The following is a 23,329-nucleotide window of genomic DNA, read 5'->3' as shown; positions in this document are numbered from 1 at the left end:
TTCAATTTCGTGAGTCTACTCCTGGCTCAACACTAATGAACTTACTGCCTAGGACAAGTCATTAATTCTCATGCACTCCGGGTAGCTTTGTGGTTTGCTGGAAAGGACATAGTAAAAACAGCAAAACGATGACAGAAATGGCATGTGATCCTGCTGAGACTGTCATAAACCCCTCTAAAAATTATTATCGATACGGGTTTATGTACCAATAATCCATGTTCTGTGATGTCATAAGGTTTTTAGTGCTAAAAGGATTGGGGCAAAGAGTGACTCATGGTGCAGAAGTAATGCAGATCTCCTTCCAATCGATCTAGAGGGTATGAACGGAGAGACACGGGGGTCATCAGAAGTCAGGTGGGGGTGTTCAGCCCTCAGAAGGATGGAGGGGGCCTCTGCATCACACAACGTGCAACTGGTATAGCTGTGGGGAGGGGCTCCCCCTTGTCTCCCACACAGGGCACATGACCGCGAACTGCCCGTCACTGATCATGAATTAGAGACCCTGGGTGGCAGTTGGGTTTTCTGATTCTATGCTGGGTTTAAGGTGGATCTATTGTTTGAAAAGAACCCTGTGTTCAAGCTTCCTTTTGCTCAACCACTGGAGGAAAAGCAAATAAAAGGGAGAACTGGGATCCTCAACTAATCATTGTTTTGATTTGATTCGATTCAGGCACAATCCCTCTGAAAAGTTAAAAAACACTTTTTACTCGAAGCATGAGTAGGAATGTCCCCCTTTCTTTGGGAGGGGGCGGGGAAAGGTGGTTTAGAATTAGCTGTTAATGTAACAACAACAACACAACACAACAATGGTAGCAGCTACTGTTTGGGGGACAGATACTGTTTTCTAGGCTCGGTACTAACCACGTGACACACATTACTCACTTAATATCTGTGATAATCCCGTGTGATAAGGTCACTTGTTGTCTCCCTTTACAGAAGAATAAATAGGCTCAGATGGAGTAAGGAACCTACCTGAAGCCACACAGTGAGTTAAGAGGCAGAACTGAGAAACAACCCAGATCTGACTCCAAATTCCTCCTAACTACAGTCTTCTCTGAAAGTATCCCAATCCATAGCATATGCTCAAACATTTATATTGAGGATTTTGTCAATATATTCTTTGAATTTCATCTTTGAATTGATTGAGCAGTTATATGCATAGACATGTATATGACATATAAGAAAATACATGACAACTGGAAAATATGGGTCCTTGGATTTTTCTGATTAAAAAACCCCCCAAATGTGGGACCTCCCCAGCGACTCAGTGGATAAAACTCTGCCTTCCTATGTAGGTGGCATGGGTTTGATCCCTGGTTGGGGAACTAAGTTTCCACATTCCACAAGATTCAGCCAAAAAAAACCAAAACCACCACCAACAAAAACCAACCAACAAACAAAAAACCCCCAAAACAACCAACTAACCAATCAACCAACAAAGATCTCTTATGATAGAAACTTTCTCAATACTGGTGAAGCCACAGGTTCATGGACTTGTGAGTCATCTGTTGAATCATTTTTACCCTCTAAAGTACACTCCATTCTCAAACACTTTATCAGTGAAAGATTAATTCATGAACTCTAAAAATCTTAAGAATTATTTACTTTACATCTTACTTGCTCATCAGCTGTTTTCCCCACTTATGGGTCTGAGCAATCATTGCTTCACATATGTTATATTTCCAGTGATAATGTTGTTCATTCACGACTCATACAAGTTCATTTCTTCTGAGCCCTGTCTTCCACTGAGTGCTTCTTTTAAACATTGTTCTTGTGATTAATAATTTTTCACTGCCAACTGCTGTGATTCATGGGTAATAAGCCTGGGAGTTGAAGACAGTCTTTTTTTTTTTAATATTTATTTGTGGGCTTTCCCTCTGGCTCAGTGGTAAAGAATCCACCTGCAATGCAGGAGACACAGGAGACATGAGTTCAATCCCTGGGTCAGGAAGATCCCCTGGAGGAGGAAATGACAACCCAGTCCAGCATTCTTGCCTGAAGAACCCCATGGACAGAGGAGCCTGGTGGGCTACAGTCAAAATATTTATTTGTATTTACTTATTTATTTGTTTGACTGCACTGCATCCTTCTTGTGGCATGCAAACTAAAATCAGTTGAGGCATGTGGGATCTAGTTTCCTGACCAGGGATTGAACCCAAGGCCCCTGCACTGGGAGCGCTGAGTCTTAGTCACCAGACCATGAGGGAAGTCCCAGGAAAGATATTCCTATTTTCCCCTTAATGTGACTATTCCAACACTGCCTTCTGGTTCACCCCTCTCACCCCCACGCTCTTCTCAGAGCCTGGTTGTTGTTGAAATCATAAGCTCTGTGAGTTATGGAGAAAGATCATTCCCTGTCTAAACACTGCCTCCATCCAGACGCAGATGATTCATCCGGAAGCACTGGCTATATCCGTCACCCCCAGGACCAGCTATTACTCCCCAGCCTTGGGAATCGACACCTCCAAGCTTCAGACATTTGTGGCTCATCTTTATTCTCTTGAAATTAGGAAGCCAGGTTCCACGCTGCTGCCATCCATGACAGACCCTAAATTCCCACGGGACACCACCATAAAAATTGCTTCCAGGCAGAGCCCTAGGCTTCCCTGGTAGCTCAGTGGTAAAGAATCCACGTGCAAGCCAGGAGACTAGGGTTCAAACCCATGTCTCTTAGGTCTCCTGCATTGGCAGGTGGGTTCTTTACCACTGAGCCACCTGAGTGTGTGTGTGAGTGTATTCACAATGTGTTTCTTATTATATTTTGCAGTAATAAATGGGGGTTCTCAACTTGCAGGTGAAGATTATGATTTGGTGGATCGTATCGGGAAAATATCGAGTCCCTTGGACTGCAAGGAGATCCAACCAGTCAATCCTAAAGGAAATCAGTCCTGAATATTCATTGGAAGGACTGATGCTGAAGCTGAAACTCCAATACTTTGGTCACCTGATGCGAAGAGCTGACTCGTTAGAAAAGACCCTGATGCTGGAAAAGATCGAAGGCAGGAGGAGAAGGGGACGACAGAGGATGAGATGGTTGGATGATATCATTGACTCGATGGACATGAGTTTGGGCAAGCTCTGGGAACTGGTGATGAACAGGGAAGCCTGGCATGCTCCAGTCCATGGGGTTGCAAAGAGTTGGACATGACTGAGTGACTTAACTGAACTGAAAGGCATATCAGTCTCTGGAGGGATTGGGGTAGGTACGTGTATTTTATTTTATATAGTTGATTACAAAGTTGTGTTAATTATGCTCACAGCAAAGTGATGCAGTTATACAAATACATACATTCTTTTTCATATTCTTTTCCATTATGGTTGATCACAGGATATTGAATATAGCTCCCTGTGCTACACAGTAGGACCTTGTTGTTTGTTATATGTGTAAAGTTCCTGATTATAACATAGTTCTCTTGCTACTTCCCCAGCACTGGCATGGGTGTGCATGCACAGACACACACACACACACACACACACACACTTATACATACACACTGCTGTTTTTGAAAACAATCATGTCTTATGCGTCTGAATAGTCCCCTATTCCTGAAACAGTGCCTGGCACTTGGGGGTACCCAGTCAATGCTTATAATCGTCAAATGGCAAAGCTTTGAAGGTTAAAAGGTGGAATCTATGTAGTTTTCTTTCACCATGCCCGGCACATACTTGGGACTTGATAAATCACTGGGTGTGATCGCGATGACTTAGTGAAAACAAAAATAAAGCCATGAGAAGCTATATGAATCAAGGGCACAGGTGTGATGAACAGCCGCAGAGCGGGGTCGGCCTTCACAGCAGAACAAAGCTCTCTTTACCCCTCAATGCACTTCAACAAACCCATCCAAACCAGGAAACCTCAGGGACAGAGTGGCTGTCATCTCCCTAAGTAATAGAGCCTATCTCCTCTTAACCTTTGTGACCCTCAAAAACCAGTAAATTCCTTCTTTTATCTATCCCAAATCCTTTATATTACCCTCTAAGCCAATTTTCTGTTGTACTGTATTCAATGGGAATTGAAAACAGCTGGTCACCATCTGCTGTAGATTAATTCTTCATGTACTTGAAGCCTCTAATTAGGTCATTGCTCAGCCTTCTCTTCTCCAGGCTAAATATCTTATTTCCTTTAGCCCTTCCCCAAAGGTTTTATTTTCCAATTATTCAATTGTCTTCCTAGTGTTACTCTCAACGTCAGGCTTTGTGTTCTCTGCACACCTCAAGTGGAGGGGGGCTGATCAGTGTGAAGGGTTATAGGTGTTGAAGGTCACCCCTGCCACTTCTGAGGAGCTTTTTTTTTTTTTTTTTTTTCCCTGTGAGTTGTTTACTTTCAGAGGACCATTTAGAAATGAACAGCAGCCTTTGACTGCCATGCTGACATTGGAAACAGAGGAATCAGACGGTTGTGCTTTGCTTCTACACTAACTTCAGACAGGCTAGCCCATCACCTTGACGGCACACCCCGAACTATGAGATGGTCATTGCAAATTTATAAGCAGTAGCTTCACTCCCGATTACAGATGCATCACTAGAACGGCACTGTGGAAGTGCCTTGGGAGCCTGGAAGGTCAGTGACAGCTGGAGCAAGAGTTTTAACTTGACTAAGCTCAGGAAACAAGAGTCTGGTAGGGAGAAATGTCCTCGCTCTTAAGTTCAGGAAATAGCCTGCACAGGGAATGACCCAGGTGTCCAAGCACCATTCTCCAAGGCAGCGGTTCTGTTATCTGTCTCCCTTCTGGAATTACATATATACAAGGCATTCCCTAGTGTCCAGATTTTTTATGAAATTCAGAAATACTTCATGGATTGATTGATTTTTGAAATGATTGCAATCATATCTTCACTTCTGGAGCTTTCTTACTCTGTCTCTCAGAAGTGTGTTGAGGGCCTTTCCTGGTGGTCCAGTGATCAAGACCCTGCCTTCCAGTGCAGGGGGTGCGGGTTCAATCCCTGGTCAGGGAACTAAGATCCCTCATGCCTTGAGGTCTAAAAATGGAAACACAAAGCAGAAACAATATTGTAACAAATTCAATAAAGGTTTAAAAAATGGTCCACATCAAAAAATAAAGCATGTTGGACTTTTGGTTGGAAGAAGTTATCCCCTGTTTATCTGTCCTTTAAAGAATCCACCATTACTCAGAAATGATGACCAGGCTAGATGGTGTACTTTGCTTAATGCTATAGGCCGTCCCTGCCAGCTGAGAGCACCAGGGCTGGGTCAGAAACAGCCCCTAATGCGTGGATTCTGTGATGTAATGGGCACAATCCCTTCAAGAGGTGAACAGCATCACTCTCATTTTTACAGATGACACACACAGAGAAATTGTCTTTAAATGTGTTTCAGTTCAGTTCAGTTCAGTCGCTCAATCGTGTCCGACTCTTTGCGACCCCGTGAATCACAGCACACCAGGCCTCCCTGTCCATCACCAACTCCTGGAGTTCACCCAAACTCATGTCCATCGAGTCGGTGATGCCATCCAGCCATCTCATCCTCTGTCATCCCCTTCTCCTCCTGCCCCCAATCCCTCCCAGCATTACATCTCTTTCAATGAGTCAACTCTTCACTTGAGGTGGCCAAAGTATTGGAGTTTCAGCTTCAGCATCAGTCCTTCCAATGAACACCCAGGACTGATCACCTTTAGGATGGACTGGTTGGATCTCCTTGCAGTCCAAGGGACTCTCAAGAGTCTTCTCCAACACCACAGTTCAAAAGCATCAATTCTTCGGTGCACAGTTTTCTTCACAGTCCAACTCTCACATCCATACATGACTACTGGAAAAACCATAACCTTGACTAGACGGACATTTGTTGCCAAAGTAATGTCTCTGCTTTTTATATTTACGATAGCTTAGCTTCCCAGATCAGAGAAGGCGATGGCACCCCACTCCAGTACTCTTGCCTGGAAAATCCCATGGATGGAGGAGCCTGGTAGGCTGCAGTCCATGGGGTTGCTCAGAGTCAGGACAGGACTGAGCGACTTCACTTTCACTTTTCATCTTCATGCATTGGAGAAGGAAATGGCAACCCACTCCAGTATTCTTGCCTCAAGAATCCCAGGGACAGGGGAGCCTGGTGGGCTGCCGTCTATGGGGTCGCACAGAGTCGGACAGGACTGAAGCGACTTAGCAGCAGTAGCAGCAGCAGCTTCCCAGATGGCTCAATGGAAAAGAATCTGACTGCAGTGGAGGAGATGAGGGTTCCATCCCTGGATCCAGACAATCCCCTGGAGGATGAAATGGCAACCCACTCCAGTATTCTTGCCTGGAATATCCCATGGACAGAGGAGCCTGGTGGGCTGAAGTCCACGGGGTTGCAACGATTTGGACATGATTGAGCCACTCAGCATGCACACTTGGCTGCTTAGGCGGCAGAGCTGAGATTTGGTTCCTGGTCTGTTTGGTCTCTAGTGTCATTATGACCTCTTCCGCATGTTTGTTAAATTTCAGACCTCAGGATCCTGTGCTCAGATTCTGAGTCAGGAGACAGGACCCAAGAATCTGTATTTTCAATCCAGTATTCCAGCAGAGCAGATGCAGGAAACCCAGGTCCCATGTGTACAAAAATACTGTCTAACTTGGTCCCCGGATGAGGAAATCTAGGTCACTCTTCCTCAGACTCTATTGTACATCTGCCCAGGAGCTGGTTGAGAAGAGGCTTAGATTCCACTTCACAGCCACTGAGTCAGAAACAAGGAAGGGTTGAGGCCAGATGCTGTATTGTTACTGTGCAACCTGTGGTCTATTCTGTTGCTATTCAGTCTCTCAGTCGTGTCCGACTCTTTGTGACCCCGTGGACTGCAGCACGCCAGGCCTCCCTGTCCATCACCAGCTCCTGGAGCTTGCTTAAACTCATGTCTATCGAGTCTGTGATGCCATCCAACCATCTCATCCTCTGTCGTCTCCTTCTCTTCCTGCCTCCAATTTTCCCAGCATCAGGATCTTTTCCAAAGAGTCAGGGTCTATTCTGAGTCATGCTGAATATTGAAAACTGCTTCTGTCAGTCTTCCTGCCAGAGATTTCCTATCCCCAGCACTTTCAGATGCCTTTGTGGGAGATGGAGTCTGGTACGGTGAAAGACAAGAGGCTGTGGGCTTAGGGGTCTTGGCTTCCTGATTGTGGAAGGAGCTCTTGACTAAGAGAATAGTTGAGGTAACCCCTGAGAATGCCTGTTGCCTCACCTCCCACGGAAGAAACCTTTACCCTAAGGATGAAAAGCCGTGGTTTTGAAAGTCAAGTGTTGTATTTGATATCAGAAGTCCAGCAAAGAGATAGCCATTCCTTGCGGTGATGTAGCAGGTAGTGTTGCCTTGGCAACACAGCAGGGGACTTACCAAGAAGACAGACGACAGATGAACAGATGGGCAGGTGTCATTTCTTGGAGAACGCAGGGTTTACTAAAATGAGCAACTTGAAAAAAAACTTGGCACCTTCAGAAATCCAGTCATCGAAGATGAAAACTCAGAAGTTTTGGTTCTATGAATACATTTTAAATCTACAAAATATGTTTTAACAGCAGGGGCAAAAGTGTCATCACAGATGTCTGAGAAGTCTTCATTCTACGGACCTCCTTTGCAAGTAGCTTTCTAGTAAGTCACGTTTTGTACCATGTGTGGGGAAAATGAGTGGAGTGTTTGCACTTAAAAGCCAGAGCTATGCCAAGATAATTAAACCGTCACTGGATGACCTGAAGAGAATCGATTTGATTCAGCACAGCAATTTCTTGAATCAGTATTTATCAGGTAGGTAGGTGGTAATAAGTTTGAAGGTTCGTGTACACTTATATTTAAATTTGTTTTATAATATTCTGTTTAAAAACAGATCTAATTTTAATTCCCTTGATGAATTCTGACTCCTATTTATTTAATTCATTCTTACTTTGAACTAAGAACTTGACACTTCAACATTTATTCTCCATCAATTTCCCAAATACATGATAACCAAATCAAGATTATTGGGGTGAAGGGACCTCTGGACGTCAATAATTCAGCTTCACTAGTTCTTAAAGTACCACATTTAAATTATTTAAAGAGGAAACATTATGCATTCTATACAAATGTTTATCTCATCACTTGATAAAGATCAAGCAGGGTTTTCTGCTAAGTTAGGCAGTAAACAGATGCTGACCTTATAAGCTAGGGCAGGGGAATTCCTTACATTTTTCTCGTTTGAATTGGTCCCTGAGCTCTAAGGATGGGAAAAAGAATGACACTTTACACACGTGAATGAATGCGCCTCTGAACGCTCCTTGGGATACACGGAGCGAATGCTTCCTGTAGAGAGGTGCGTTGGGCTGCTCCTCAATCCTGTGCAATTGTACTCTTCTTCCTCCTGACTCGCTGTAATTTACCTGTTCAAAGTCTCCCTTTGCTTCAGAGAAATGAAACCCCTTCCAATCAGAGCATCTCTCTGCCTTGCGTGTCTTTGGGGGCGTTAGGTACTGCCCTGGGTCCCTGTGTTCCACGCTGCCTCACAGATCATATCTGCAGCTTTCAGGGATGACTCTCCCTCACTGCTTCTTCCTGTGAGATTTGGAGCTCTTCAAATCCAATTCTGAAGCAGGCAGACTTGCTCAGGACATCAATGAAGAGCAGAACTAGGCTCATGACTCTGTGGGACCCACACTGTCTGTTCCCAATCATCAACCCCACCCCCCACCCCCAAATCCCACCCTTTCTTTATGTCAGCACTGAGGAGGGTAGTCATGGTGAAAACTGAGACCAGCTTTTAAGGTGTGACCGAGTGAGGAAATTGTAGTTCCATGACACAAACAGGTTGGGATAAAGATGGTCAGAGTGAGATTATGACCTAATTAGTGATCTAACATGCTCCACCTGTCTTTTTAGTGAGTCTGTTTCTAATCATGCTGAATGGCTTCAGTCGTGTCTGACTCCTTGTGACCCCATGGACTGTAGTCCACCAGGCTCCTCTGTCCATGGAATTTTCCTGACAAGAATACTGGAGTGGGTTGCCATTTCCTTCTCCAGGGATCGAACCCAGGTCTCCTGCACTGCAGATGGATTTTTTTCTAACCACTGAGCTACCAGGGAAGCCCTTCTAATCATTCCTGTGGCCTTAAAAGTCTCAAAATGGAGCTTGTTTCTACAAAAAAAGGAATGTCTCAAATTCCAGAATGAAGCTCTTTGTTACTTAGGACTCTTGCTTGAAAATCATAAAAACTGATTAGAGCTAGCCTGGGCAACTGGAGATTTTGTTTTCAGGGTGAGGGAAATCAAAGGGCAGGGCTGCAACCTGGGACTTGGGTGGGTACAAGAGAATGGAGTCCATCGAGGGTCAGTCTGTACTGGCCCTTGCTGGTCTACATTCTTGCTCATCCCTTTCTCTGTCGACTGGTTTATGCTGCTTTTCATTCTCCACATTGGAAGTGTGGGCATGGCCACGGTCAAATTGTCCAGTTTTGTTTCCTCCATTCAGGAGAGAGCCTGGCTGAAGTGAGCACGCATCTGGCACAAAATGGAGGAGGGAAGATGGGACTTTGTCGTTATTTCGTTGCTAAGTTGCATCTGACTCTTTGCGACCCCGTGGACCATAGCCCGCCAGGCTTCTCTGTCCATGGGATTTCCCAGACAAGAGTACAGGAGTGGGTTGCCATTTCCTTCTCCAGGGGATCTTCTGGACCCAGGCATCAAATCCGCATCTCCTGCATTGGCTGGCGGATTCTTTACCACGCCACCAGGGAAACCCCAAGATTGGAATAGCCTCAATAAAAAACCTCCCACTTAGAACACAGAAAAAGAAGAGCCTTCACCGGTAAAGAGTCCAGAGCCTGTGCCTTCTATCTCTAAATAAGAGTATCCCAGAGTCTCAGGAACATCAGTGCCACCTCCATGCTGGTGGTGGTGTGAGTTCTCTGCTCAGTGGGTCTGGAGGTCCTGAGCAGGTCCTGACTGCTGGGTGCCCGTGTCCAGTGCCCTTCCAACCCTATCGTGGAGGCACATGATGTGTGTGTTCAAAGCAGCCCACTTTCTGTTGGTGCAAATACTTGGGCTTTGGGAGTGGTTTAGAAACTGAGAAATTGTGGGGCCTCCTTCACTTATTTTTTGTTCAGTCGCTCAGTCATGTCAGACTCTTTGTGACCCCATGGACTGCAGCACGCCAGGCTTCCCTGTCCTTCACTATCTCCCGGAGCTCGCACAAACTCATGTCCACTGAATTGCTGATGCCATCCAACTGTCTCATCCTCTGTCATCCCCCTCTCTTCCTGCCCTCAATCTTACCCAGCATCAGGGTCTTTTCCTGTGAGTCAGCTCTTCCCATCAGGTGGCCAAAGTACTGGAGCTTCAGCTTCAGCATCAGTCCTTCCCTATGACTGAGTATTCTTGGTTTTTGTTTTTCTTTCCTGTTTCCAATGCAACTCCCTCAAATCATTCTTTTAAATTCTGAGGACTCCATTTGCTAATAACACTGGAAGAAATCCTATGTGTCTGTCTCCTAGCATGGGGGCAGGGCACACTCTCCCTTGCCCCTGGCTTTCAACTGGAGTGATGAGTTTCCTTCTTAATCTGCCCTGGAATGTTACCCCAGCCTAGTCTGTGAGCTCCATCACCTGAGTCTGCCAGGAGAGACTTGGATCTAATCCCCCGTTCCTCAAAGGCTGTCTTTGGAAGAGTCTATCCAGGTCTCGGGAATGAAGGGTTGAACAAAGAGCAGTGATTATTCATTCACTCCACTCCCCAGCCCTGGAAACTGGACAGACTGGCCACATACCACGAATGGGGTGCCTTTCCAAAGCAGAAAGCACATGGTGCTGGTGGAAGCAGTCACATATTCTAAACAATATAACAATATCCACCATTAAATACAGTTTAAAAAGACTGAAGGCCCATCTAGTCAAAGCTATAGTTTTTTCCAGTAGTCATGTACAGATGTGAGAGTTGAACCATGAAGAAGGTTGAACGCCAAAGAATTGATGTTTTGGAACTGTGTGCTGGAGAAGACTCTTGAGAGTCCCTTGGACAGCAAAAAATCAAACCAGTCAATCCTAAAGGAAATCAACCCTGAATATTCACTGGAAGGACTGATCCTGAAGCTGAAGCTCCAATACTTTGGCCACCTGATGTGAAGAGCTGACTGATTGGAAAAGACCCTGATGCTGGGAAAGATTGAGGGCAGGAGGAGAAGAGGCGGCAGAGGATGAGGTGGTTGGATGGCATCAATGACTCAATGGACTTAAGTTTGAGCAAACTCCAAGAAGATGATGAAGGACAGGGAAGTCTGGTGTGCTACAGTCCATGGGGTCACAGAGAGTTGGACACGACTTGCTGACTGAAAAATAACAACAATGACAACAATAAGATTTAGAGACACTTCTTTGGTGATCCAGTGCCTAAGACTTTGCCTTCCAATGCAAGGGGTGAGGCTTCAATCCCTGGTCTGGGAGCTGAGATCCCACATGCCTCATGGTAAAAAAAAAACAAAAAAACAAAAAAAACCCGGAACAGAAGCGACAGAAGTGATATTGTAACAAATTCAGTAAAGACTTAAAATAATAATATTTAAATAATGTTCTCTCTTCCTTCTCCAAAAGTCTGCTCACACTCACTGTCTGGTCTTCTGGGCTGAACTCTTAGCCCTGGAGTCAGAATTCATCCTCTGTGTCCTGTAACTCTGGGCTCCTTTCTTGGCCGTGTGAATGGTGGCATTGCTGTTGTTTCCATGTTTGTCTGTTGCTCCATGTTGTTCCCTCATGATCTCTGATCTCACTCCAACCTTATAACCCAAGAGATTTTGAGCATCCTCAGGCTTGGGGTGAGGGGAGGGAAACACACAGTGGGGAAACACTTCCTTGCCTTCATTTTTGCTGAGTCTGTACTCAGCACTCAGGTATTGGGTCCTCCCTACTGTGGTCAACCTAACTGTTCTGTCCTTTTTAAAAAAAAAAATTATTATTTTTTTAATCTTTGACTGGGCTTGGTCTTTGTTATAGCACATGGGCACATAGGATCTTAGTTCTCTGACCAGGTATTGAATCCACATTCCCTGCATTTGAAGGCAGATTTTTTAACCACTGAACCACCAGGCAAGTGCTTAGGTTGTCCGATTTTAAAAAAAGACAAGGGTGTCATAGTTTGGTTTTTGTCTCCCTCCTTCCCTCTTTAACATGTTTCTTCTTCTAAAGATTTGTGCTAAGTCACTTCAGTCATGTCCAACTCTTTGCAATGCCATGGACTATAGCCCCTCAGGCTCCTCTGTCCATGGGATTCTCCAGAATACTGGAGTGGGTTGCCACTCCCTTCTCCAAGGGACCCTCCTAACCCAGAGATCAAACCCAGGTCTCCTGCAATGCAGGCAGGTTCTTTACCAACTGAGCCACCAGGAAAGCCCATCCCCATTTTACAGTTAAGGAAATGAAGCCTTAAAAGAGTTTAAGTGGGGACTTCCCTGGTGGTCCAGTGATTAAGAGGCTTCCTTCCAATGCAGGGGATGTGGGTTCAAGCCCTGAGCAGGGAAGTGGAACCCCACATGCCATGGGGCAACTAAGCATGTGCACCTCAACTAAAATGAGATGCAGTCAAATAAATACACATTAAAAAATTAAAAATGGGATAAACTGAGACAGTAGCATTGACCTATATACACCGTCACGTGTGAAATAGCTAGCTAGTGGGAAGCTGCTCTATAGCACATGGAGCTCAGCTCAGTGCTCTGTGATGACCTAGAGAGGTGGGCTGAGGGGGTGGGAGGGAGGCTCAAGAGGGAGGTGATATGTGTATACTTATAGCTGATTCACTTTGTTGTACAGCAGAAATGAATACAACATTGTAAAGCAATTTTACCCCAGGTAGAAAAAAAAGAGATTAAGAAACTTAAGGTCACTTAGCTAGCAAATGATGACGGTAGCCACTCTTGCAGCCATCCATAGAATCTTTATAGTAGGACAGTCACTGTTACAAAGCCACATTCTGTGTTTCTTGGCTTTAATTATAAAATAGGTCAGGCGTGTGCTTTTTTCGGACGGTGGTTAACAGTGTCATTCATACTGTGACATAGTCTGTGACTGAAAATATGTGCATTAGTCGAAAAAATGGGAGAATATCTTCAAATCTGTAATAAAAGTCACTCAGAAAATATCTTTGAAAAGTCAACTCTCTTTTCATAAATCATTTAACATTGTATACAAATATAGCTAGAAACTTGCGTGGCTCTCTAGTGGTTAAGATTCCCCCTTTCAAGGCAGGGGGCATGGGTTTGATCCCTGGTTGGGGAACTAAGGTCTTGTAGGCTGTTGGTGCAGCCCAAAAAAAAAAAGAATAGTCTGGAGAGTAAGGCACACTTGCAACAGTTGAACTGTGTTCTGTTTCAATTTCCTCAAGGATTTCACAGTTGTACTTATGGATATGATTTCACATTGAAGTATTTGCATAAGAAAAAGCTTGTGATTAATTACATATGGACTGAGGTTCATCTGTGAACTCGAAGAATCGCTGTTTTTACTTATTCCTTGCTTCTCAGTAAAACAATCAAAATCCACTATATTTGGGGACCACATGTACACATTTCTGCATAAGTACTTCTTTTCCTTCCTACCGCCAAAGAGATAACTCAGAAATCACTCCAATTAAACTTTTCCAAAATGTTATATGTGAACTGTGATTCAGAGTGCTTCACACACTCCTGTAGCACTCTGCTTTTAAGTGTCTAAAAGTATGGGAATTGAAATGCAAGATTTTAATGGTTTAGTGGGAAGAAGGCGAGATTTATAATCAGAAAATTAGTCTTTGCATTTTGGCTCCAAAATCTACCGGCTTTGTGACTTTCCAGCATCAGGTTCCTTTTCTGTCAGATGGGGACATACTTTTTTTTGTTAGTTTAAAAATATGGAGTCTAGGGAAATAAGGAGTTGATAGAAGCAGGGGGTAGGGAGTGGGCGAAATTGGAAAAGGTGGTCAAAAGGTACACACTTCCTGTTATAAAATAAATAAATCCAGGACATTAATGTACAACTTGGTGATAATAGTAAATGAGACTGTATTTATATTTAAAAGTTGCTAAGAAAGAAGATCTTAAAAGTTCTCATTACAAGAAAAAAATATTTGTAACTATGTGAGGTGATAGATGTTAATTAGACTTACTCTGCTGATCCTTCAGCAATATATACAAATATCTAATCACTATGTTGTACACTTGAAACTAATATAATATTTTCTATGAATTACAGCTCAATAAAAATCCCATTAAATATACATATATATATATACACATATATATATTAAAGAAAACCTATTGTCACATCACTTTTGGCGGATTAGATACCTGGAGAGTTTCCTAACCACAAAAATTCTTCATAAAAATATAGTGTATCTAACCAACAAGGACCTACTGGATAACACAGGGAACTCTGCTTCAATGTCAAGTGACATTGATTGAGAATTGATGCATGTATATGCTTGGCTGAATCCCTTCACTGTTTACCTGAAACTGTCACAACATTGTTAATTGGCTATAAGTTCAGTTCAGTTCAGTCGCTCAGTGTTCGTGACTCTTTGCGACCCCATGGACTGCAGGACCCTAGGTTTCCCTGTCCATCACCAACTCCCAGAGTTTGCTCAAACTCATGTCCATCGAGTTGGTGATGCCATCCAATCATCTCATCCTCTGTCGTCCCCTTCTCCTGCCTTCAGTCTTTCCCAGCATCAGGGTCTTTTCCAATGAGTCAGTTTTTCACGTCAAGGGGGCAAAGTATTGGAGCTTCAGCTTCAACATCAGTTGGCTACCCTCCAATTTTTTTAATTGGCTATAGTCCAATACAAAATAAAACGTAGAAAAAATATAGTGTATCTGTATTAAAGAATAGAAATATGGAGGTCTGGGGAAAGAACAAGTATTTCCTAAAGACCCATGTCAGAAACATCCCCTGTTAAGTCCTTCACATCTGCAATGACATTAAATCCCCATGACGCTCCTCCATGGTGAATAATGTTATCCTTTACTTATAGACCAAGAGGCAAAGGCTAGGGACTTCCAGACATGCATGTACTTATTAACAGGCAGGATCAATGGTGAAGAGCATCCGGACAACTTCTTGGTAGGAGAAGGAAGCTCACACAGCTGAACTGTGTTGTGCAATCTTGTGTTCCTTCGTCCTTCTCAGACCAAGTTTGTCTTCAGCGCACAGCCCAGGACAGTGTCCGGCAAAGGCTTCTGTCCTGTCCTGGTCTGAGTCGTCCTCCTTGGGGGCTGCAGATAGAGGCAGGCCCCTCGGCTAAATCTCTTCCAGTTCTTGTTGGCCCAGGTTTGTTATCCCTCAGTCCACACCTGGGGTTGTATGTTTGCATCCCTTTCCTCCTGAGTCCCATCCTCAGGCAGATTTCCTTCTTGTCTGGGACTTCTTCCTTTATCCTGAGGTATCCGTTCAGGATCACTATCGTCTTACAACATTGTCTGAAAAACAGACACGTGTACATACAAAAACACCCCCTCTTTCTTTGTGTAAATAGAAAATTATACTCTTCTAAGTTTGTGAATTTATCTTTCCAACTCTTTACTTGACCCTCCCCTCTGGGTAGCTTTAGAAAGTGGGCTTCCCTGGCAGCTCAGTGGTAAAGAATGCAGGAGGCGCAGGAGACACAGGTTCAATCCCCTGGAGAAGGAAATGGCATCCCACTCCAGTATTTTTGCCTGGGAAATCCCTTGGACAGAGGAGTGACATTGGGTTTCAAGTCCAGTTGTAGTGCTGGGGTCTGTGCGTGGCTTTATCCACTCCCTTCACGAGAGTTTGTGTGAGTACCACCCCCCAGCGCATCTTCACATTTCCTGTTGTGTGTGTGAAGTTGGCTGTGCTTTCAAGCTCACCATTTCTCCAGGTAGGGTTCAATATAATTGACTAATTCTCCTGATTGGCTAATTACAGTCACACCCCAAGTTGGCCTCCTGTGATACTTCTCAAGTCCTCTTGGATTGGCGTTTTGGGTGTTTCTGATCACATTTCAACAGTCTCTTGGATTAACCGGATGACTACCTCTTACATGGAACATAGACTTGCCAGCAGAGCACTTTGGGGACAACTTTTTCCCATGTTCTGGGAGTGGGGGGCCCCTCCATATTGTCCCCCCGGCTTTATACACTGTGGTCCAGGGGAAATGAGGGGTTTTGGTCCCTCTGTCCGTCAATTCCTGGCATCTTCTTGCTGCCCTTCTTGGGAATTTTCCTCCTCCAGACAGCTGGCCTTTACCTTTCTTGGCAAATGTCAAGCAGTGCAAATTTAGGACTTGGTTTCCTTCCTTCAAAAGTCACACGTGAGGGAATTCCCTGGTGGTCCGGGGGTTAGGGCTCTGCACTTTCACCACAGGAGGCTTGAGTTTGATTCCTGGTTGGGGAACTAAGATCCTCCATGCTGTGCAGCATGGCCAAAAAAAAAAAAAAAAAAAGTCCCAGGTGAGCCCTCCCGAGCTAACATGAGTGGCCCAGACTGACCTGTGGGGCTACGCCGGCCTCCAGCCGCTCCATCTCAGCGGGGTTTCCTGACTGTCCCCGCACCTGTCTTCTGCTGCTCCCCTCTGCCGGGCCACCCTGCCTGCCTGCTCTCTTTCTGGGTCGGATCCTGGCCTCATGCCTGGCTCCCCAACCCCAGAAAAGGTCTGCCAGCTGCTCTCTGATGGATGATACTCAAGGACACGCTGGCAGTTTGGCCCCATCCCAGGACGGTCTTTGTTAAAGCCAACAAAATGAAATGCGCCCGAGTAGACAATGAGTTACTTTGGGGAAAAAAGTTCAAGATGTTTAAAAGTATGTTAAGAATAGTACATTTCACAATATTTCACAATGCCCGGCACAGGCCCTGGGCTAATAAATAAAGAAACAAAAGAGCAGGAGTGAATCGTTTTTCACTGTAAAGACATATCCACTGCAGTTAACTCTTCACAAACATCATGCTGAGCTTCCCCTCTGGCACAGCGGTAACCTGCAATGCAGGAGACACAGGAGATACAGGTTTGATCCCTGGGTTGGGAAGATCCCCTGGAGGAGGAAATGGCAACCCATTCCAGTATTCTTGCCTGGAGAATCCCATGGACAGAGGAGCCTGATGGGCTACATTCATAGCGTCTCAAAGAATGGGACACAACTGAGTGACTGAACACACACACACACACACACACACACACACACATCCTTCCAAAATAATAGCATTTTTGTTATCAGAACTCTGTGAATTAATCAGAAATTTATAAAACTTATCAAATGTTGCAGCTGTAAAGTTCACCTCCTGATTCTATTATTTTGTTAGTGAGAACACAGCAGTGGCCAGAGCCAGGTCATCTAGAATGCAGATCTTCTTGTTCTGAGTTCAAGGCTCTTTCTGTTATAACTGATGACACAGAATCACTTCCTTCAGTGATCAGCACCTCAAAGGCAAGTGTGTGTGGAGGCAGAGGTGAGCAAATAATTGGCTTAGAACTCAGCCCAACCTGAGATCAAACCCTGGTTTTACTGGTGCCAATGAGGGACCACGAGCAAGGTAATTCTCCACTCTGAGTATCAATGATTTTCCAGCTGAGATGTCTAAATAATAATAACAAATAGTGAGAATTATCGCTATGTAATAGATTAAATGGTGATAATGTACAGGAAGTACACAGAGATTTCTCAAATAATAGCTTTTATTACATATATATTTATTACATCATCATATATCCACCGTTCCATCAGCCTAATCAGTGGAGACAGCAAAACTGGATGGTTGGTCAAGGCTTGTGAGGATGAATAAGAATTCTGTCTCTCTCTCTCCTTTTTTTTTTTTTTGTTTGCCTCACTGCACAGCATGTGGGATCTTAGTTACTCCACCAGGGATCGAACCCACGCCCCCTGTGTTGGAAGCACAGAGTCTTAACCACTGGCTCACCAGGGAAGTCCCAGAATTCTCTTATAGAATAGTGCCATCACATTAACTGGTGGCTTTCAGGAAAGCTTTTGGTTGGAACCTCACTCTAGTGACACTGATCTATTCATGGTATTGGCTCCAATCAGGTTTCTGTCTGGATTCCTGAAAAGTAAATGGTGAACTTGCAAAATAAGTTGGAAAAAAATAATTAGATTGAATGTAGGTCATGGTGAATCTGACACCTGTTTTTTGGAAAATGTCCCTTTTTTTGAGAATATAAACAAAGCCTATATTTGTATAGGACTTTGAGTGTATAAGGGGCTTCCCTGGTGGCTCAGATGGTAAAGAATCTGCCTGCAATGTGGGAGACTCAGGTTTAATCCTTGCGTTGGGAAAATCTCCTGGAGAAGGGAATAGGAACCCACTCCAGTGTTCTTGCCTGGAGAATCCCATGGATAGAGGAGCCTGGCATGGGGTCGTAAGGAGTCAGACTAACTGACTGAGCGACTAACATTTTCACACTTTTTCACTTGAGTGTATGAAGTACTTTACTACGTATGATCTCATTATGTCCTTATGATACCTTACGAAATAAGTGTGTTAGTTACATCTCCATACATGGAGCAATCGAGCTTCAGTTTATTTTTATTAGATTCCCATCTAGGATGCTAATTTCAGGGCTTTCCCTCCACATGGTGACCAGCCGTGGAGAAACGATGCCTGTATGTGGCTAATGAAAGGCAGGCTTCTTACAGATACGTACTTTTCTTGCCAAGAACCTTTTTATTGGGCTGTTATGTTTCATGGTCAACAGTTGCAATGACGCGTGAACAGAACACCTCCAGTCTGACTGAGACAGTGTCAGTGTTTTCGTGTGTGTGCGCCAGGCGTTGTCTGCTTAGACCCAGTGTCATTCTTGGTCTCTGCTCTGTTATCTCCAGAAACTACCCTTCCTAGGCCACTCTGTCTTCTGACTTCCCCATCCTCCAGGCGGCGGAGGGGAGGCGGAGGATGCCTTCTCTCTGCTCGCTTCCTTGTGTGGACTCTGTCTCCATCTCAAGCTAGTTCTTTTCTGTGGCATTAGTTCTCCCACCCCACTGCAGCTCTGCTGCTGCTGCTGCTGTCGCTTCAGTTGTGTTCGAGTCTGTGCGACCCCATAGACGGCAGCCCACCAGGCTCCCCCGTCCCTGGGATTCTCCAGGCAAGAACACTGGAGTGGGTTGCCATTTCCTTCTCCAATGCATGAGAGGAAAGTGAAAGGGAAGTCACTCAGTCATGTCCAACTTTTAGCGACCCCATGGACTGCAGCCTACCAGGCACCTCCGTCCATGGGATTTTCCAGGTGAGAATACTGGAGTGGGGTGCCATTGCCTAGCTCCTGCTAATTGATAACCCTGACTCCTGGGCTCGTACAATCCCCACCTTCCTTTGACCTGCCAGCAGCCAGTCTCAGGATGACCTCTTTATTCTATTTGGCTCTGTAGCTCTTCCATCTCCTGTGGAACCAAATCCCCTCCTTGAATCCCAGCTATTTTGTTTCATGACCAGTTCATGCAGCTACAACATGATATTATTACCTCTTACCTTTACAACATTTCAGGGAGGAGGTTACACTATCATCTCCATATACAGTTAAGGAAATTGAAGCTCGAAAGAGACAAATGGTATGCCAAGCCTCATATGATCCTTAAACAGGAGCTCTGGGGCTTGAAGACAGCATCTCCAGCTGACAAGTGACTCTGACTGAGTGAATTCCAGGGTCAGTTCCTGGGACCCGAGTGTGCCTGTATATATCACAGCCCTCAAAGCATCTCCCTAGTTACAGATGAGGACACAAAGCTCAGAAACATTAGCTCCACAAAGGCGTGAAGCTAATAAGTAGCAGAGATGGAATTCAGACCAGATCTGTCTGACTCCAAACTTGTTTTTTTCTACCACTGCCAGTGCTTTCCCCAAAGTTAGGGTATATCACCACTGTGGAGGTGTAGCCTGGTTGAAATCTAAACTCCTAGTCCCCACCCCCAGAAGTTCCAGTTCAGTAGCTTTGGGAAGGGGCCCTGGAAACAAGCATTTTGCACACCTGCCCTAAGAGATGCTGAAGCCAGGGAGTGTGGAAACTTTAGGAGGCCAACCCTGGTTATCCTCCATGCCTCTCCCCACACCTGTGACACCCTATGTAGCCTCTGTGTGCCCCTCCCGCCTGCCTCTTTTCCTCATCTGTAAAATGAAAAGTTGGGTTGGATAATCTCCAGGATCTCTAGGTCTATGCTGGGTCCCCTATACTTGTGTGCTGGAGGAGTGCAAGACACATGGTGTCATCTTCCAAGGGGACCACTGCCATGCCACTGAGCCCTCCAAGTGTACCGCTGAGCACCGGGGGTCTGGGGTTTCTCAGGGATCCCCCAAGCTGTGAGATCTGATCGGAACCCTGTGGCTTGAGAGTAAAGGAGAGCCCTGTTTATCTGTTTGCAGTGGTTGGCAAACTGGCATTTTAAAAAGGAAATGAATTGTGTGGGGTGGGGGTTTCAATTCAGGGAGATATTCGAAGACTTCAGTGTTTGCTCTGAGAGGTCATTAAATAAGTTTTGTTCCCACACCCTCTGGAAAAATGATGCTTCATTAAAATGGCAACATGAGGTGTAGAGAAAACGGTGAAACTGGGAACGCTGAAAAGACACATTCACCAGATTCCACTTAAAATGTAAAAGGAGTGTAAAGAAAACAAATGGACATTTTCTTGAGGCAGCTGAGCGATACAAAACACAGGCATCTTTGTCTCCTTCTTGAAAACTTCCACAATGTGCTCTCCTTTCTTCCTCTTGACTAATCTGTGCTTCTAAGAGGTGTTGAGTTTCGGCCAAACTTTCTGCTCCGCTCGCATCAAAGGCTGCCATCCAGTGAATGGCCAGCTCTCACCTACCGATCCTCTTACTCACTCCTGCCCAGCAGACGCAGGCCATTCCCCATAATTAGCTCACAGACAGAATTTCCAGGCGGGGTCCGGGAGCATCAATCACAGGATGAATGGGAGATCGGTCCGTGGGAACCGCGGGAGGAGCTTGGTGCAGAGCTCCAGTGGTCCCTGCGACCGCCTCCCTGAGATGCTGAGATGTTTCTTCAGTTCCCCTCGGGCTACATCTGTGCTTGACAGACAGGTTGTGCTCGTTTCCACACAGACTCAGAGGTGCAGAATACCCCATAGGAGGGAGGCAGGAGAAGTTTCTGTTTTTGCTGTATCATGATGTGTGTGTGCGCTCAGTCGTGTCCAACTCTTTGTGACCCTGTGGACTGTAGCCCACCAGGCTCCTCTGTCCATGGGGTTCTTCAGGCACAAATACTGCAGTGGGTTGCCATGCCCTCTTCCAGGGGATCTTCCAGACCTAGGGATTGAACCCACGTCTCTGATGTCTCCTGCACTGGCAGGGGGTTCTTTACTACTAGTGCCCTGGGAAGCCCACCTGGGAGACTGGGCTTCTGTTTTGTCCTTGTTGCCTTCTGCTTAATGCCCTGATTTCTCAGGTTTCAATTTTTCATCTATAATACGAAGGTGATGGGTCAAAACTATTAGCTATAATGAATAAGAGCGAGGTCAAAACGCTTTGAAAATACAAAATAACGCCAAGTATGACATCCTCGTTTGCTCTTTACTAACATCCTCTGCCAGTGGTCTTGCCAAGGCAAGTGCCCCAGGCTGCCTCTTCCTCCGGAAGCTGGTTCCTGCTCACCGGATGTTCAGGAGGAACAAGGGCCTGGGAAACGATGAGTTCAGCGCCAACCTCAATTTGGTCGGTTCTAATATCTGGTGTATATTGTGCATTGATCCGTGTGCCTGACGTCTTACTTACCCCTGTTCTCGGGGACCACCTCTCCACCTCTCGCCATCACCTGGTTCAAAGGTTGAGTTCTTTGCTCTGTGTAGGGCCGGAGGAGGGGCTGGACCCCTGCCCAGGGCAGCTCCCAGGGGCTGTGGGCCGAGGTGTCTTGGGCACTTCTGATCCTCCAGCACAGAAAGGCTTTCCTGGGGGAAGGGAGGGCACTTTGACACTAGAGAAAGGCAAGGGCAAAAACCTGGTGAAGTCTAAAGCAGCATCAGGTCTATGCTGCCCCCTGGTGGTCACGTGTCGTGCTACAGTCGATCCCAGAATCGTAAAATTACAATTACCCTTCTGTCTCTGTCCTACAATGTGGAAGTCCAGAGCCCTGAGGAGCCATTCAAGATAGCTTAAGGGCAGTGGAAGCATAGATCTTATCTTCTCGCAGGACTGAAGACAGAACTTTTACTGTGGGAGCCATTTAGTCTTTACCTGGTAATGCGTATAAACTAGTCAATAAGGCCAGAATAAAAATCATACATTGAATGGATTTAAATTGTTTTTGACAGTTAAAATTAAAAATTATAATATTTCATCTATTTTGACTTTTACCAATTTGTTTTCGAGTTCCATCTCATTTTTACAGTTTACAGTAGTTTGGGGGGGAGAAGAGAATAATGTATTTTTTTTTTTTTTAGCTTTTTATATTGGAGTATAGCCAATTAACCATGTTGTGATAAGTTTTAGGTGGACAACGAAAGGACTCAGCCATGCATGTACATGTACCCATTCTCCCCCAAACTCCCCTCCCATCCAGGCTGCTGATATCATTGAGAAGAGAGAACAGTATAGCTTTTTTTAAAAGATAAAACAATTTGCCTTCATTCTAACTTGTAACAAGGACCTTACAAAGTTGTACTGTGATGATTGTTTTAATTTTTGCATTTTTTAACTTTTTATTTTATATTGGAGTATAGCTGATTAACAGTGTTGTGAGAGTTTCAGCGAAGGGACCAGCCATTCATATACACGCATCCATTCTCCTCCAAATCCCCCTGCCATCCAGGCAGGCACATAACACTGAGCAGAGTTCCTTGTGCTGTACAGTAGGTCCTCGTTGATTATCCATTTCAAATAGAGCAGTGTGTAAGAGAACAATATAGTTTTAATCCCTGTTTCGCTGACATGGAAACAGTCAGGGGCCTAAGATCTCTGCAGAGTCAGGGCTGTGGGTCTCTGGGCCCTAGGTCAGAAGTCAGACATGGGGCAGGGCCGTCAGGGCAGACCCAGGGGGCTTGGCTCTCAGATCCAGGGCCCCGCCCCCTCCACTTCTGCTCACTCCTGTCACTCGCACGAGGAGCGTTTCTAGTCAGCTGTGGACGCTATGTTAGGCATTTCACATATGTTTCTGGAAGTTGTCAGGGCTGTTCTCTATGAGGCCTGAAGGTAAAATTCAATGTTTGTAGTAAATAAGTACTAAAATTATACCAGCTCTTGAGAGAATGGATTATTTCCAGGTTGCTTAGCCATATTGGCTGAGTGTTGAATTCGGCAGTGGTGTCAACATGTTATGCACAAGAATCTCGTATTCCTGGACTCTGAGGATCACACTGAAGGTGACAGTGAGGAATCTGCTCAAGGTGCGGTCAGCAGCGTTCAAGAAGGAGTTTATGGAGATGCAAGAGAA

Source organism: Bos indicus, chromosome 14 (genome assembly GCF_029378745.1).
Source record: "Bos indicus isolate NIAB-ARS_2022 breed Sahiwal x Tharparkar chromosome 14, NIAB-ARS_B.indTharparkar_mat_pri_1.0, whole genome shotgun sequence".
Taxonomy (NCBI): Eukaryota; Metazoa; Chordata; class Mammalia; order Artiodactyla; family Bovidae; genus Bos; species Bos indicus.
The sequence above is the reverse complement of the archived record's forward strand: the minus strand, read 5'-3'. Positions refer to the sequence as shown.